At 41.8% G+C, this 12,136-nt stretch overlaps 1 protein-coding gene across 2 annotated transcripts in view; it reads left to right on the forward strand.

Moving 5' to 3' along the window:
* Positions 1-12,136, forward strand: part of IGDCC3 (immunoglobulin superfamily DCC subclass member 3) — a 123,499-nt gene that overhangs the window by 6,629 nt on the left and 104,734 nt on the right. The window lies entirely within an intron of this gene.

Below are 12,136 nucleotides of genomic sequence, written 5' to 3' on the forward strand. Positions count from 1 at the left end.
CTACAAGGTCCCTTCCAACTCCGTTAATCTGTTAAAGCCCTAAAGCCTCTTAAAGGACAATTGAGCCCAGGTCTCTCTTTTGCCAGCTAAGAATCACGGAAACATTTCTGCAGGCAAGTCCTGGACTTACAATTGAGCCCCAAATTTACTTTTGCTAAGCAAGACCTTGTTTGCCAAGTTGTTAAGTGAATCATGCGGTCACTAAGGGAATCCAACTTCCCCTGTTGACTCTGCTTGTCAGAAGGTCGCAAACGGGGATTACGGGACCCCAGAACACTGCAACTGTCATGAGTGCATGTCAGTTGGCAAGTGCCTGGATTTTGATCACGTGACCCTGAGGATGCTGCAACAGTCATGAGTGTGAAAAATGGCCTTATCTCACTTTTTTCAGCACCATTGTAACTTTGTTCGCTAAACTAGATGGCGGTAAGTCGAGGAGTGGGTGACGATGACCAGAAAGGCATTCAAGGTAACAATGAGACACCATTCTGTTACTGTGTTGAGGTTTAATAGCTGACCAGCTGTTGTAAGGCTGCTGTGAATGCTGATGCAATGAGGATGAGTCAGCAGAGTTATTGCCGCTTTAAGACTAAGGATGGGTCAGCGGGGTTATTGCCACTTTAAGAAGCTGCCTATATAAAGGCGGCAATGAGAGGACATCTCTCTCTCTCAGTGGTGGGATTCAAATTCTTTTACCACTGGCTCTATGGGCGTGGCTTTGTGGGCGTGGCTTTGCCTAATGCCGGTGTGCAGCTTTCCCCATACCAGCTGAGACCTGCAGCGCCAATCAGCTGAGAGGATAAAGAAGAGAAAAGGGCAGGGATGGGTGAGAGGATCGATCCTGCGCTTTTCTCTTCATTCTCCTCTCAGCTGATGAGGATATATATATCCAATATGCAGACCGTGATAGCAATAGCCCTTAGACTTATACACCGCTTCACAGACCTCTCTAAGCAGTTTACCCACCTCAGAAAGATGGAAGGCTGAGTCAACCTTGAGCTGGTCAGGATCAAACTCCTGACTGTGGGCAGAGTTTGCTTGCAATTCTGCATTCTAACAGAAGGAAGGAAGGGAGGAAGGAAAATAGCAATAGCCTTTAGACTTATATACTGCTTCACCGTGTTTTACAGCCCTCTCTAATGGTTTACAGAGTCAGTCTCTTTCCCCCAACAATCTGGCTCCTCATTTTATCCACCTCGGAAGGATGGAAGGCTGAGTCAACCTTGAGCTGGTGAGATTCGAACTGCTGAACTGCAGACAGCAGAAATAGCTTGCAGTCCTGCATTCTAACCACTGCACCACCACGGCTCTTCATTTTAATCGTCATTTTATAGACGTGAACTGTTATCTGGGGTTAAGAGGATTGAAGGAGCTGATGACCAGTTTGCCAGCTAGAATGGACACGATGGGAGGCAGGATGCTAAGTTGTCAAATCTTCTGATACAATAGTTGTGTTGGAAAGTCATTTTTGTAAGTTTTTGGAAAAAAAAAAACACCAGATCCACTACAATCTATCTGTAATCACAGCAACAGCTAAGAGAAAAGGACCAGCCAGGAAGCTAGAAAGAAGGGATTGATTCAGAGAGGCAGAGTGAATATATATATACACACACATATACACCACACACACACACACACACACACACAATGACCTTATTAAGTGGAGCTGATTTCAGCAAAATTAAATTCCTGAGGCTTGTACCTTTGGCCCACAAAGGTAGAAGGAACATTTTTGCTGGGTCCTGGTGAAGTATAAAGCACGGGTAATAATTAGGCAACTCTGAATGTTAGCAAAGGCCTGTCACCATGTCAGGAGAGATAATAAGCATGCAATTAAGATGATTGAAATAATCCTGATCTCCATCCCCCTTTTCTCTCTCTCTCTCTCTCTCTCTCTCCCTGACAAACTCTGAAAAGCCAAACCCTTCATAAATGTGAAGCACTAGGCAACTAGAACTGTTATTAGAAAGAATAATAACAGAATAATAAGAGTTGGAAGGGACTTTGGAGGTCTTCTAATCCAGTGTAGTCTAGTGTAGTCCATGGAAAAAAGAATAAAAACTTGATATTATGCAACGTACTTATAACTATTGTATCAATGTTTATAACGTACTTCTCTATACCTTTATCACTCTCTATATTTTGATTTGCAATTATGTGGAATCTAGTACCGATATTGCTTACGATGCATTTCTTTCTATATGTCAGCTTTGGGAGCCATATTGAGACCAGATGCTCTCACGCTGCCACATTTTGAGCCTGGGAATGTGAGAGGGGGGAATGTCTTGGAGTGTGTGTAGTTAGACATAATAACATTCTTTTTCTAATTCAAGGTCAGGTTGTTTTGTACCTAAGTGAGAGGAAGTCTTATCTTGGGACGGATGGCATGTGATGTGATGATGGGTGCAGGGAATGGATTGGTAGTTTTTACTTATTGCAAGGAAGCCCGGAATTTTCAGATTCAGGATTCCCCAGTTGTGCCAGTTACTATCCAAAATAAAAGGAACTTTTGAGAAGATGTCTGTCTCGGAATTATTGGCTGGAGTGGAGGTTTGCTGGAACGCTGACGCTATATAGCTTTATACCTGTATTTCAGTGGTGGGATTCAAATTTTTTTACTACCGGTTCTGTGGGCGTGGCTTGGTGGGCATGGCAGTGGAAGGATACTGTAAAATCTCCAATCAGAGGTGGAATTTGCTGGTTCTCTGAACTACTCAAAATTTCTGCTACCGGTTCCCCAGAACTAATCAGAACCTGCTGAATACGACCGCTGCTGAATTTGTTTCTAACTTGCTGGTCCTCTTTCATCACCCATTTTCTAGCCTTTGCATCTATTGCCTAGCCAATTATACCATAGATTCCATATTAGGTAATACTCTGTTTCTCCTTTGTCTTTAATTTCCATCATTAAAATGTCCATTTCATCACATTCTAATATTTTCTTTATTACTATTTCCTCTGTGGGTATACTTCCATTTTTTCCAATTTTGTGCATACGTAATTCTGGTCACTGTTATCACATGTCACATTAAATATTGGATTCTTTTATTGGAACTTCTTTCAAGTGCCGTTGTAACTTCGGTCATTAAACAAATGGTTATATGTTGAGGGCTACCTGTATAAAAAAAATTGTAAGGACAAGGACTTTATTTTTGTTTTGGATTTTGTCTTCTGTTCCAGTATTGGGTTTCAGACAACAGCTTTCCCCACCCCGATTTCCAGCTCTGGAATTAAATGGTGTCATTTATATTTAAGTAGGGCCTCGGTTTTTAAATTATTCAAAGGTTTTAGCTTTCATTAATTCCTCTGTCTATATAGGCTGAGTTTTGCTTTTTTTTAATGTTGAATGGGATTGCTTTCCTTTAAATTGATGTACTTAGTCATTTCATCCTGCTTGGTTCTTCTTTCTCTTGCTTGAAATACAGGCTGCCTATAGTTTCACCAATAGAAAAAAAATAATGTTGACATGATATACAGTATGAAATCCGACCTGGCTCTCTGAGCAGAGTTTAAAAGGGCCAAGATCGGATCTGCTCTCATTTCTGATCAAAACAGCCAAGCAAAGAAGAAGATTGTTTACTAGGGTGCAAGCAGCTCTTGAATGAATGCTGAGGAGAAGGTGTCAAAAGTTCAGCCGGTTCTCCAGGATTTTGACCGATTATTTACACATTCAAACCCTGGCAGCCTTTGCAGATTCTCCCAGCTCACTCAGAACTGTCTCTGCAGTGAGCTTCTCTAGCCTGGTGCCCTTCAGGTAGATAGATGGGTAGATAAATGTAGATAGATAGAGACGTAAGAGAGATAGAGAGATAGAAAAGGAGAGAGAGAGAGAGAGAGAGATAGTAGAGAGAGAGAGAGAGAGATAGATAGAGAGAGAAAGATAATAGAGATATAGAAATAGAGATAAATGATACAGATAATATAGATAGATAAATGAGATAGAGAGAGAGAGATAGACAGATAAAGATAGATGATGATAGATAGATAGATAGATAGATAGATAGATAGATAGATAGATAGATAGATAGATATGATAGCTAGATAGGAGATAGAAGTTAGCTAGGTAACTAGATAGCTAGATCATAGCTAAATAGCTAGAGATAGATAGATAGATAGATAGATAGATAGATAGATAGATAGATAGATAGATAGATAGATAGATAGAAAAAGATTACTATCTTTATCTATCTATAGAAATAGATAAATGAGACAGATAATATAGATAGATAGATAGATAGATGAATGAGATAGAGAGAGATAGACAGATTAAGATAGATGATAGAGAGATAGAGAGATAGGGATAGAGGGATAGATAGATAATAGAGAGATAGATAGAGAGATAGGAACCAGGTTGGAGAAGCTCACTGCACACATACGTGCACACACACCACCATCACCACTGAGTCTCACATTTCTGTTGCTAAGTGATACATTTGTTCACTAAGTTTGCCCCATTTTACGACCTTTCTCGCCACAGTTACTAAGTGGATCTCTATAGTTGTTAAGTCAATAGCACGGTAGTTAAGTGAACCCGGCTCCCCCGTTGACTTTGCTTGTCGGAAGTTCGCAAAAGGGGATCACGTGATTTCCCCAGGACACGGCAACCATCATAAATAGGAGCCAGTTGCCAGGCGTGTGAATTTTGATCACATGACCATGGGGATGCTGCAATGGTTGGAAGTGTGGAAAAATGATCGCAAGCCACTTTTTTCGGGATTGCAGTGTCCTCGTGGTCACGTGATCTGAATTCAGTCGCTTGGCAACTGACTCCCATGTAGGACAGTTGCAGTTGTAGGGAAATACTCATAAGGAATATAATAAATAAAAGTAGAAAGCATTTACTCGTTGGGACCCTTACACAGCTTCCCGAGGTTATGTGACTGCTTCTTGTGATCTGACAGTCAATGGGGAAGCCACACCATTTTAACAACCCTGTTACTAACTTACTAGCAAACTGTGGTGATTCACATAATTGTGACATGAAAGGCCATAAAATGGGTCAAATTTCACTTAACCTGTGTAGTGCACAAGCCAAAAAGAGGGCTGTGAAAATATCTACAGACCCCTCACATCCCGACATAAACAGTTTCAACTCCTTCCCTCAAAATGATGCTATAGAGCACTGCACACCAGAACAACTAGACACAAGGAGAGTTTTTTCCAAATGCCATCACTCTGCTAAACAAATAATTCCCTCAACACTGTTCAACTATTTACAAAGTGTGCACTAGTATTACTAATCTTTTCATCACTCCTTATCACCCTTCCCTTCCCATTTGTGACTGTATGACTGTAACTTTGTTGCTTGTATCCTTACGATTTATATCGACTGTTTCCTAGTATGATTTGATTCAGAGGTGGGATTCTGCCGGTTCGGCACGGTTCGAGCGAACTGGTAGTTCCGAGGATCAGCTGGAAGCAAATTGGTTCAGTTTGCTCTGACGATCAGCTGTTGGGCCCACTTGCCCACCCTGGCTCTAGGCTGTGCTTGATATCCTAGTTTTCAAGCTCAGCTGATTCGTGTGGCACAGTGGATTGCCGTGTGTCAGCTGTTTAACACACAGGGAATTCTGGTGAGGTCAGTAACAAATACTCTGCGCACGTGCAAAGTGTGTGTTTGATTCACACACGTGCAAAGCGCACAATCACCGAACCAGTTGTTACACCAGTTGAATCTCACCTCTGATTTGATTGCCTGATTGTACCTTATGACTATCATTAAGTGTTGTACTTTATGATTCTTGACTAATGTATATTTTCCTTTATGTACACTGAGAGCATTTGCACCGAAGACAAATTCCTTGTGTGTCCAATCATAGTTGGCCAATAAAGAATTAATTCACTCATTCTTTCACTCTTTCACTCTTTCATTCATTCATTCATTCAGTTATTAACAGATAACTCACTTAGCACTCACTCAATGTTGGGCTCCTGTCATAATCTGAGGACTATCTATACTCCCTTGTGAAGGTTCCTTCAGTTGCCAGAATAATTTGGAGTAGAACTATCCTTCTTGCCCTCTTCCCTTGGTTAAACCCTTGCAAGACAGAAAGCCAGCTGATTTATCTGGACATCTGCCACCGGCCCTGGCAGAGAAAGGCAGGTCTCCAAGTCCTGATGTTCACCCTGAGCAACCCCAGCTTGTCAGCTAATTCTCTTAAGAAGTCATCAGGTTGGGCTATTTATGGTGACCCCGGTTGGCAGGGATGGGGGGAAGCTGGGTTGTATCTCCTCCAGATGGTACCAAGATAAGAAAGACTGAGCCAAAGCCTAAAAATTCAGCAAATTCAGCTCTCTTAAGATCCCAAATCATACCACAGATAGGTCAGATAAGGGGAATCCCAGCGTCTTTATAGTAGCAATAAATAGTTTTCCTATGATAAACCTCCTTCTGCCCAGTTCTGGAATCCTGGGTCAAGCCCAGAAAGATCAGATCTGGGGGGAAAAATCTTAGATATTGTTTTTATCTATCTGTCTGTCAGTCAGTCTGTCTGTCTGTCTGTCTACCTATCTATCACCTATCATCTATCTATCTCTATCTAGCTATTTAGCTATCTATCTATCTATCATCTATCTGTAGCTAACTTTAGCTATCACCTGTCTCTATCTATCTCTATCTAGCTATCGCCTATATCTATCTATCTATCTATCTATCTATCTATCTATCTATCTATCTATCTATCTATCTATCTATCTATCTATCTATCATCTATCTCTAGCTATTTAGCTAATCATCTATGTCTGTCTGTCTATCTATCTATCTATCTATCTATCTATCTATCTATCTAGCTAGCTAGCTATTTAGCTAACTAACTATCACCAATCTGTAGCTAACTTTATCTAGCTATAACCTATATCTAGATATCATCTATCTATCTATCTATCATCTATCTCTAGCTATCTAGCTATGATCTAGCTATCTAGTTACCTAGCTATCATTATCTCCTATCTAGCTATCATATCTAGCTAGCTAGATTGCACATCACTGATTGGTGAAGAAACACCCAAATATTTAAGAAACGCAAAGGGCTGGAAACCTGGGTATCACACCTGCTGAATATTGAACTTGTGTGTAGACATGACCTGTCATCTTTTCAATGTTGCGATGTGTTTTGATTTGAAAGCTATCCTGTTTGCTAATCTGGGATCCCCCCCACCCCTTAAATAATATACAGCCAATAAGGGATTTATTTGGAAATGAATGGCAATTCTCAACTAATCATTTCACTGAATTGTTTCATTTGCTAGAAGAGGAAGCAACTCAGTTTCCTTCCTTCCTTCCTTCCTTCCTTCCTTCCTTCCTTCCTTCCTTCCTTCCTTCCTTCCTTCCTTCTTTCTTTCTTTCTTTCTTTCTTTCTTTCTTTCTTTCTTTCTTTCTTTCTTTCTCTGTTTTTTTTTTGTGGTTCTGGTGGTTTATCTTGACCTGGAGCTGTTTCTCGGTTCTTTGAGGAGAATTTCAGGTCTTTTATTTTTAAGTCAAACAGGGAAAGAATCCGTGCTTCGCATTCCAGCTTGCCTCTTTGTGATGTTCCAGGCATATTCCACTGGGTCTGAGTTGGCCTCTAATGCAAACATTCTTCTGACTTTCAAGAGTGACTTACCCACCCCATCGAGGGTGAGATCAAAGGCCAAAGGGCTGCAGGGTTGCATGCCCAGGAATGCCGCCCCTAACATTCCTCTTCCCATAAGTTGGAGTGTCAAACAACCTGAATTTGTTAAGATCTGGAATCCGATAAGGCAGAATAATTGAGCCCAGAGCATTCTCTGGATGGGTTGGTAGCTCTCCCTTCTTTTGACTTGCTGCTTATTTGTTTGTTGGATTGACTTGTTGAATTTCTGGCTTCCTCCCACCACCACATCAAGAGTTCAGGGGAATCTTCTTCTTCATGTCTTTCTCCAGTTTGTCATCCCCTCCCTCTCGCCCTTTCCCCCAAACAACCCTGTGAGGTAGGCTGGATTGAAGGACGGTTACCAGCTCCAAGTCACCAGCTGAATTGTAGTTCTGGCTGAGCCTTAGTCCGACACCATCATCATTCAACCATCTACCTGTTGTGGACTGCCAGAATTCGGACAGTGAGGAGGTGCTTGAGCAGAGACGGAGGGTTGGACTACATCAGGGCTCTCCAACCTTGGCAACTTTAAGACTTGTGGACTTCAACTCCCAGAGCTCCTCAGCCAGCAAAGTTGGCTGAGGAACTCTGGGAGTTGAAGTCCACAAGTCTTAAAGTTGCCAAGGTTAGAGACCCCTGGACTAGATGATCTACAAGGTTCCTTCCAACTCTGTTAATTACTGGAAGCTTTCAAGAAGAGACTGGACTGCCCTCTGCCAAAAATGGTGTGGGGGTCTCCCGCGTGGGCAGGGAGGGGGGTTGGACTAGATGGCCTACAACAGCAATGGCTAACCTTTTCTGCACTGAGTTTCCAAAATGCAGATGCAAATCCCCAAAATGCAATGCGTGCACATCCCCGGTGCATGTGTCCCACCCCCGTGCATGCATGGCAGAGACCCAAAGACCAGCTGACCAGCGGGAGGCATATGCACATGTGCAGCAGAGCTGAGCTGGGCGACATCTTGCATACCCACAGAGGGGGCTCTGGGTGCCAGCTGTGATGACCCGGGGTGTGGCATAAAGGCAACACAGTCAGATAAGCAGTAAGAGTCCCTTTATTATCTGCAACTTTTCCCCAATGTCCAGGTTACCTTCGGCTGGAGAAAAACTCTCCCAGGGACAGCCTTTAATGTAGAAAATTCAGTCTGAAAACAAAGAACATAACAAACTGTAACTAACAATCCAAACAAACCAAGCTGAAGTAATTAACTTGACAGGGCAGGAGAAGGAATTTCAGACTTGAAAGCACAGCAAAACTCACACAGTTGGGAAGACACCAGGAACGCAGATAAGCCGATACAAGATAAATTCATGTTTGCTCCCAACAAGTTGCTGTGTGCAGCTTCCTTTTTTATACTCTGTGTTCCCAGCTTTAGCTAATGAAGGGAATCAGGGCCCTTTCCTCCCCTGTAAGCCACGCAACCCGCATTGCTCCCTTCTCCGTTCCTCCTTGCGTGCCCTAGGATGAAGAGCTCTTCCTCTAAACTCTTTCTGCCTTGTTCCTACCTCTTCCCTGTTCTGCCCAGTCGGACTTTTCCCTTCTCCGGTTTCTTCCACAGCCAACAGAGCCACAGTCCCATTCCCTGTCAACTGTTTGGCTTCCCCCTCCAAGTCGGATTCCAACAGGGGCATGGCACCATCACAGACCTACGAGGTCCCTTCCACAACTCTGTCAATCCATTCATCTGTAATCCTGGGGGTGGAGGGAGGAGAAAGGGAGAGAGTGGGGACGGGGGAGGTCCTGTTCTTTCGGATCAGCACGGTGGGCGAATTTGGGTGTTTTCCAGATTCCTCCTCCTGTTTTTGATGGCAACCCAGGTTGGATGAGGAGGGGATCATTCTGGAGCGTTAACCCGAGATGAGGCAGAGGGAGAAACCAAGCAGGAAGGCAGGGATGCTGAGCTGTGGGTCAAAAGTGACGGCGAAACTTTTCCAAACTGGGAGACTCAATTTACCTTTAGCAGCCGAGCTGAGAATAAACACACCCGGCCTTTGTGTCTCCTGCTTTTATTAACCCAGTAATAAGCATTTTCACACGTTGCCTTCCCCCAGCTATGGCAAAGCTCCCGGCCTCTCTTTTTTTAAAGGTAGTTCTCGACTTACGACCACAGTCGAGCCCCAAATTGGTGTCGCTAAGCGCGACAGTTGTCAAGTTAATCTTGACCCATTTTACGAGCTTTCTTGCCACATTTGTTAAGTGAATCACTGCAATTGTTCAGTTACTAACATGGTTGTTAAGTGAATCTGGATTGCCCCATTGACTTTGCTTGTCAGAAAGTCGCAAAAGGGGATTATATGACTCCGGGATGCTGCAACCGTCATAAATGTGAGTCAGTGGCAGAAAATAATGGAATGTGCAGAGATGAGTAGATTGACATTGGCAATTAGAGAGCCAGAAGAAAAAGAATATTATAAAATGTGGGATTTATTTTATCAATGGTTAGATAGGAAAATAGGAAAATGAAATATATTATAATATAAATATAATACAATAGTAAATATAATACAATGATAATGATATGTTATCATTGACTATTATGGAAGGAATTATAATATGAATAAGAACTTGTAAAAACTGAGATTTGCTCGAAAAGGATAATGTGAATTTGCAATTTAAGTCTAATGATGATGTAATAATAATAGAACATGACATGGAAAACTGATTAATATGAATATAAATTTAAATCTAAGAGGGAAAGACTATTGATATTGTGCACAAGAAATACACTGTACAACTGAAAGTTTTATTTCTTGTTTCGTGTTTGTTTTTGTTTATGTTTGTTGCTAAAAATATTTTTTTTTTAAATAAAGGAAAATAAATGTGAGTCAGTGGCCAAGCATCCAAATGTAAATCATGGGGATGATGTGATGTGAAAAAATCATCGTTAAGTCACTTTTTTCAGTTGTAACTTCAAATAGGCACAAAATCAACTGGACCTTCTTTTGTTAAAACCAGAGAAGTAAAGATGAGGTCATGTGTCCATGGGATGCTGCAAACGGCTATAAATACAACCTGGTTACCAAGCATCCAACATCCTGTCACCTGATTGGTGGGAGAGGAACATGAGAACTTTGAATTGGGGTCCTAGGTACCCCCAGGTAGATCTATGAATGGTTGCTAAGCAACCGGTCATAAGTCCAGGACATTTTCCAAAATGGTTTTATTTTTCTTGGCAACGCTGAGGGCTAGAAACCTGTTTTCTTTTTAGAGCCCGACAGTTTATAGACTTAAGATCTGTAGGAAGCCCCTGGATTGTTCGTTTGATCTCGCATCTTCTGAGCAGAAGCTCCTTAGCAAGTTTCCCCCAGCACAAACACGGCAGTTCCCCTCTCTATTGTTTCCTTTCTCCTGTGGGCTTCCAAGGGACTTCTTCTCCTTCTCGGTGATACTGGAAATGTAAACGTGAAGAAGTGACTTTTTATCATTTATGGTGGACAGATGACAAAGCAAAGAAATATTGGTGTAGGATTCAGAATCCAGAAAACTCTTAAAAAGTGAATATAAAGATAAAACCAGAGACTTTTCTTTCACAGGCTTAATGGAAAAAGACTTGGAAAAAGAATTTGGAACTTTGATGCTCTCTCTCTATATATACTAGCTTGATACACATGCTTTCTTACGAAACTATGTGGCCGGGCTTCGTTTTTTGTCAGGAAAATAAGGGGGAAAATTGTGCCTCTGCCTATCGGCATCCATCGGTATTCATCTGGCTAGCGTCCTGTCAGTGTGTGAGAGTTGAGAGCTGTGTGGAAACTGAAACAGTATTTGCTGTGTGAGCAAGAAAGAGACAGCAAAGGTCCTGGGTGTGGCTTAGCTCAACTGTTCTGGACTAAAGCTGCTTGGTGCTGCTGTGAAACTGAAACTGGTTTCCTCTGCTTGTATTTTGGCATTTGGAACAGGTTTCTTTTCAGGTGGGGAGGTAGAACTCCTTAGCATCAGAGCCTGTTGATAATAATACTATACAAAATACTAATGCTCTGGTGGTCATTTCAAAAAATCCTTCCTTAGTGAGCACTTAGAAGCCAAGAGCAACATACCTGCCAAATTTCAAGTTTGTAGGCTTTACAGTTCTGGAGATTTCGTGATGATGCCCGAGTGGTATTTCGCTTTTTTAACACACACACACACACACACATTTGTGTGTGTGTATGGTATTCAGCTTTGTTCGGGTATTTTCCCATGTCATTATAGTTGTGCTTTTAAAGTTGTAGCAACATTTCGGCAGAATCTCATCTGCCATCTCATCTCAAACGTTGCTACAACTTTAAAAGCACAACTATAATGACATGAGAAAATACCCGAACAAAGCTGAATACCATACATATAAATACCCGCGAAAACTTAAGAACACATACACACACACACACACACACATATATATTATAATATATATATATGTATATATTAATATGTTGTTGGCAGCAAGATTACTTTATGCTTTAAAATGGAAGGATGCTTCCCCCCGACAATGAACAAATGCAAAAGTTGATGGAGTTAGCAGAGATGGCTAAATTGACTGCTTTGA

This window comes from Pseudonaja textilis, chromosome 13 (genome assembly GCF_049901715.1).
Source record: "Pseudonaja textilis isolate UNSWEBS1 chromosome 13, rPseTex1.2, whole genome shotgun sequence".
In the NCBI taxonomy this organism is placed as follows: Eukaryota; Metazoa; Chordata; class Lepidosauria; order Squamata; family Elapidae; genus Pseudonaja; species Pseudonaja textilis.